Source organism: Pelobates fuscus, chromosome 11, assembly GCF_036172605.1.
Source record: "Pelobates fuscus isolate aPelFus1 chromosome 11, aPelFus1.pri, whole genome shotgun sequence".
Taxonomy (NCBI): Eukaryota; Metazoa; Chordata; class Amphibia; order Anura; family Pelobatidae; genus Pelobates; species Pelobates fuscus.
In genome coordinates this window covers 72,484,832-72,491,327 of record NC_086327.1, presented here as the reverse complement: position 1 = coordinate 72,491,327, position 6,496 = coordinate 72,484,832, and the positions used below count along the sequence as shown (strand labels likewise).

The 6,496-nt window shown below is 37.5% G+C and overlaps 1 protein-coding gene across 1 annotated transcript in view; it reads left to right on the top strand.

Annotated features, from left to right (window-relative positions):
• Positions 1–1,683: 1,683 nt before the first annotated feature.
• The window catches only part of ATF5 (activating transcription factor 5), a 28,571-nt gene continuing 23,758 nt past the window's right edge, over positions 1,684–6,496 (top strand). Inside the window, exon 1 of the mRNA XM_063436550.1 lies at positions 1,684–2,039. The gene's annotated coding sequence lies outside the window, so the exon portion shown is untranslated. The remainder of the gene's footprint in view (positions 2,040–6,496) is intronic.

The window sequence follows — 6,496 nt, the reverse complement described above, 5'->3', positions numbered from 1 at the left end:
AATGGGGGCCCTAGGGGCATTTAGGGATGACTAGGGAGACAATTAGATGTAGAGGAGTCAGGACTGGGATAAAAAAAAATGGATGCGGCCATGACTGTGCCGCTTTAAGCTTGGTCTGTGCATGTATAGTTACGATCCAACATCTAATAGTTTCTAAAAATTAACAAATTCTGTGTCAGTAATCTTCATAACTACAATTGGTAACTATAGGCACTGTGTCATCATAAAAAAAAATAATAATAATTAAATTTTTAAGAAGCCGTGTAAGGCGAAGCGCGTTGTGGATATTTTATATTGTGTATTTATTTTAATATATTAAAGATTTTTTGGTCACTTTACTTGTGCCAATTATCTTTTTATACACGTTATACTGTTTTTACTTTTTACCTGGCATTTTATCATTCTGGACTCCAAGTAATCCTATGTGGGGATCATACCACTAACGCTATCATCAAGAAGCAGTTGGTCTGCTCCTCTCTTGTGAGTACCATTTTACATATATTTTATATACCATTATTTTATTCAGTGAGCACCATTGGTTGTCTCCTTTTACTCTTCTCTTTTGAGTGTTGAACATACCCCTGACCGAGGAAGTCTATCCCATAAGCGGGGATTGTACCGCTTTAAGCTCTTCATACTAGAGCTAGCTATAACTCTAATATATGTAAGTTTATTACCATCTTTTTATTATCTGCTATATTAGACTGGACATATTACACTATGTGGTTCTCTATTTGTTTTATCTTTTCATATGAGTTGATCTGCCCGGGCAAGGACACAGAGGACATTGTTCCTGACCAAGCACCTTATAGACTATCTGAACTTAATAAGATCATTCCAGTTAAGACTCTTTTATTTGGACTACCTTTTATTCTGAATACTGTATGTTATAAGGTCTCTCTGGCGCAGCCCTTATCTCCTTTTTTTTTACTATGTCATCATCACCTAGATGTGTGTATGGTTTATATTTTTATTTGTATGTGCAAGAGGTCACATTACACGTTGGTGGGTTAACCAGCACTGAGTTTTATACAGAATAGAGAAAGGGTTAAAGGACTTAAATGATGGCTGATGTGACTAGATCGTTTAGCTTGATCTAGGTTCTAGGACAACCTTCTATAAATAAAAATATAGATTTTTTTTATTTATTTCACAAATTTTGATTTTGTAGTTGCACTAAATAATGAACACCGTAACAGTACAGTGGATGAAAAGACTGGCAATTAGCACTTCTTTGAGTTATGCATTAAAGGTAACAAATACATATAGAAATTACTAAATGAAAATGTATCAAATACGTCTTGTGTATGAGCAGGAGCAAGTTCTCTTAAATTAATTGTCATTATTAAAATACAATATATATAAATCTCAGACTGCATGTTTAATTTTTGTTAACAGAATATTCAAATAAGGACATCTAAATAATATCGCAAGGCTTTCCTTACATCAACAGGTCAAACTACCAGTTCTCGTTACACTGTAAACACCTTACAACGTCAGCCCACATAGGAGAGTAAAAAGCCATTATATCATCAGCCAATCATAAGGCACCGCTTTCGAACCTAGTGACAGGTCTGGGGAAATCTCATGTCGCTCTGCCTAGCTGATGCAATTCTGTTGCAATCTAAATCCTGAACTCATTTCTGCTTCCGAGAAGAAGAAGTCCCTTATAGTAAAAAGAAGGGGGAAAAAAAGAAGGAAAATTAGCCTGAAGATTTTAATTACAAAATCAATTATCCTAAAACCTCGAACCCAACAAATGAGCACCATAAAAATAATATGCCGGTATTTTAACAGTGTGTTACACAACGTCACATAGCAGGCGTAAAGGCTGCGCAGGGATACGTTGACGGAACTGTTGCTGAACTATACCTACTAGCCCCAGAGACTTGTTAATCATATTTTTGAAAGGTCGAGTCAACGTTTTGTAAGAGGTTTCTGTTCTTCTGTTGCGTTATCATGGCTTCCTAGTCTTGCACTACCACAAAACAAGTGTGCATTTGCACTTGTGCTGCACGATTAAAACTAGCAAAGATGACGTAAGTATGAAAAAAAAGAATGTTATGACAAAAAGAATGTTACAGTAGCTGAATAGAATGTTTAATATGGATTACGAACTGCGGTCGTCAGTCCAGCAAATGGGCTGAAATTACGCAAATTATTTTAATCTTCGACTAAATCATGAGGTTTTTTTTTTACATGTGATTGCTTCGTGAAATATTGGGAGTCTGCTGTACAAAATAATTCTGGGGCAAAGTTCCGAAAGTCTAGTAGTGTAGTAGCCACCATGTAATGACATGTTCTTGTTGACTGCCCACTTTTAGAACTTTGCACCAGAATTGCTGTGTATACATACATTACTGTACCTTTTTTGTATTACGAATATATTTTGTTCGAATTTAGAAGGCGTTATCTAGTGGGTTAGGCTAATACTTTTTAGAGAGAAAGTGTTTTGGTTGAACTTTGGTCACTGAAAGTTTTGCTAGATAGCCATGATTTGAAGTATGTCAAAGGGGATTTATTCACGTCAATTCGAATTGTACTGAGGAGAAAATGGAATTTGAAAGTTAAAGCCAAATACACCGTTTTAAATGGAAACATAAATTACCTGGCCAATTGCCTTCATTTTCTGGTTTAGTGACTATCACTTTAAATTTATAGTAATAACTTATTATGCCTTTGGTGTTTTGATTGAAAATGCTGATCCTTTAAATCTGAAAATCACTTTGAATTCTCGAGACGTCTAACTTTAGTGAATAATCCCTAAGTGGTATTCTCTAAATTTATAGCTGAAGCGCATTGAAATCCGAATGGCAAATATAAGTGACAAGTCAGCTATAGTGACATGGTTATTTTAAGCTGAATTTTACCATCTAGAGTTCGCTACAGTTTTATACTTAGTAAATAATGAGGGTACAAATTGTACGTCGTGGATCAAATTGCAATTTTAGGTTAAAATAGACAGATTATTAGGTTTCCCTATCTGCTTTTTAGCCTTACATGTGGCAACTTGTATTTCATTTCACTATAGTTACAGAATAATCTCCTAAATTGATAATCACATAATATCAACTGACAGGGTCTACCTGTTTAGAAAATAAATCCCAAATGTATTAATTTATAATTATCTTATGTATTAAAGGTTATTAGCTAATCAGAAAACTAGTGAATTATACATTTTATACCAAAAATAGCCATAAATGGTTTGCAATCTCTAGGTTAATATAGCACAGTTAGAGAAGTAACTGAATCTGAGAATTTTCCATCTGAGCTCCTATGACCTAATTTTGTTATCCACATTTCACTGTTTAATAAATTTACCAACTAAGGTTAATTACTAAAACTGTTGTGAAATACTGGCAAGGGAATAGCAAACTGTAGGTTAAAATGGCAAAGCTGGTAAAATAGTTGCAATTAATCATTTGGCAGATATGCAAATATTTTCTCCATTCTTAACTCACAGTTTAGCGAATAAATCCACTGTTTCTAAGCTCAAGTCTGGCATGGATAGTGTTAACTTAGTACCTGTATGCTGGAAGGGGTGTTTTCTTGCAATTGTCATACTTGTTATCTGTAGAGTGAAATGAAGGGTTGGCTAAAAATTAGATCCCCAGGTAGATAATCTACGACTCCCATGATAGATTACCAGTGTGAAGGCTGATAAATAATATGAGTAAAAACTATACCCTTTCCAAAGTACATGTACTAAAATAATTCAGGGTACTGAAGAGGTCCATTGGTCACTGATAAGATATGTGTTTCAAAAAATTACCTTAAGTAGCTGATATTTATCAGATTTAAAAATGGGATACTTTTGCATGCTTATCATATTGCCTTTACATCTTCTTCAACCTAAGAATGCACTATGTATGCATTGTGAAGCATTGGCAAGGAAATTGCACATTTTAGGGCAAATAGTTGCTAAAGGTGCATTGTATTGTGGTAGAGGGAATAGTTGTTTTAGGGCAAATAGTTGCTAAAGCTGCATTGTATTGTGGTAGAGGGAATAGTTGTAATTCTGGTTTGTCAAAATAGTATATACATTAATACAATTATACGCACGCACGCACGCGTATGTATATATATATATATATATATATATATGTACACACACGCCTGGGCAAGTATATTTAATATTTAATCTTTACCTGTCAGAAGAAAAGCATAACACTAAAGAGGAAAATTGCTAGCATGGTGAAAAATGGTTTTCTTGTCTGCTACACGTTATTGTTGCAGGAAAGTGAATTACTGTAAATTTCCCCAAAATCTCAATCTAAAGGTCACGTTGTACATGCCATATTCTTTGAATTTATTCCAGAATTATCATGTATATAATTAACACAAAATCTCAATAATACTAGGTATTTGTCAAATATCTGAGAATATTTAAAACTGTGTATGTGCATTTGTACAGCTGGTTACACAGATAGGTGATGCCTAATCAATAAAAAATATTTTTTTTGTGTTGATCTTAAAAGCAAGCTCAATTCTCAGTTAATTTGATGTTTCTTAGCAGTGATTTGTTATTTTTCTGTTGTTTTTATTTTTTCTCTCATGTAACGCGTATTATTCCTAAGGGTTTAATTTAGGCGTGGGTGTTTTTTTTAATTCAGGCAATGGTCCCTGAGGACCATTAACACCTGTGAGTTGAAGCAGAAAATCCAAAATAATTGTCTGCTCAGGAGAGGGACACAGTCAATAACCAAATAAATAGAGATTGACATAATATAAGGTTTATTCGCTAAAACTTGATATATACCTAAACATTACCATTTTTTCCATTCATTATTAAAGCTTAAACAGCAGGTATATTAAATTAATTTGACAGTAAATAGTAATACAAAAAATGTAAATTGGTAAACGGTAAATTAAATGGAATACAATAAGTGCCAAGAATACAAAACTGTATTCCTGGCACTATAGCTCCCTCGGCCTCCCCCCTCCCTTGCACCAACCCCCCACCCCCCAACTGGGTAAATAAAGGGTTAAAAACCCTTATTTCAGATCTGGGTAGCAGAATACAAGGTCGCGGCATATGTTGATGAGATACAAGATTAACCTATCAAAGTCTGAATTGATGCCCATCACATTCGATGCTCAGCACCTACACACAATAAAACAGCATTTGCCATTCCGCCTCACTGCGACCAACACTCACTTACCTAGGCATACGTATCTCGCAAGAGCTTCCTAACCTCTATACGCTGAACTACACACCAATGCTCCACACAGCCCACAAGTACCTCAGACGCTGGAACTCAATAGGCATCTCCTGGCTATCAAAATGATTTTATTGCCATGCTTCCTCTACTTATTCCAAACACTCCCTGTCCCGATTTGAATCTCAGATCTTAAAAGGCTGCAGTCAGCCTTTGATGGGTTTGTCTGGAAGGATGGGAGACCAAGAGTGCGACGAGCCACACTGAATGTGCCGAAATTCCACAGGGGGACTGGGTTTACTTCTTCAAATACTACCACGCAGCATAACTAGCTCAGACACAACAGTGGCACGCACCACCGGGGAAAAACGTTGGGTAGACTTCGAACACACCACCCTAGGATGGGAACATCCTTCACATACATGTGGATCCTGAGAACACTACGGGCCATCCCTCCACCCACCTCTCCAGCAATCACCCATTCCCTGGACTTGTGGGGCAGATTCAAACTTAAATATGAGCTTATCTCATTCCTGTCCCCGTTGATACCAACCCTCCATAGCAAACTGTTTCCCCCAGGCTTGACGGCACACCACTTCAGCAATTTCCAAAACTGAGACATATATAGACTCATGCACCTTTTCCATAACTCACAACCCATCGAATACGCAGACCTTCCAGACAGGAAGAGCATGCGTATGGTGGCTTTCTTCTGCTTTATCCAACTGCGCGACCTGGAAAATAAGGCGCAGTTGGACAGGCAGGCACGGCACCACCCATGGCATTTTAACAACAGAGCATTGACTACCCCATCTGTAAAGGGCAAATTTCCAACCTATATCTATCCCTGACCACGCATGCGTCGCACTTCCAGCTGCCATATATTACAGCCTGGGAACGCGATCTGGGGCCACCCGACAAACTGACCGATTGGGACGACATTTTGGAGGTGACCAGTACCTTGCCAATTTGTGTGACCTATAAAGAACAGGCATACAAAACATTCTTTTGCTGATACCTCAAACCCCATAGACTACACAAAATGGGACGACTACCGAAGGCAGACTGCTGAAAACTCTGTGGCGAAACTGGCACATACCTCCATTGCTTGTGGTCCTGCCCCAAACTACAGAAATTCTGGCTGGATGTAGAGGCATTGGTAGAATTAGCGCTCAACAAACCATTCCCACTAGACCACTGGGCCCTGCTTTTATCCAAACCAACAGACACTGCGACTGGACACAAGAACAAACTAGCAGCGCACACAGCACTGGCGGCACACAGAGCAGTAGGAGAACTGTGGGCCAACAAAAGCATACCTACGCTCTCGACTGTAA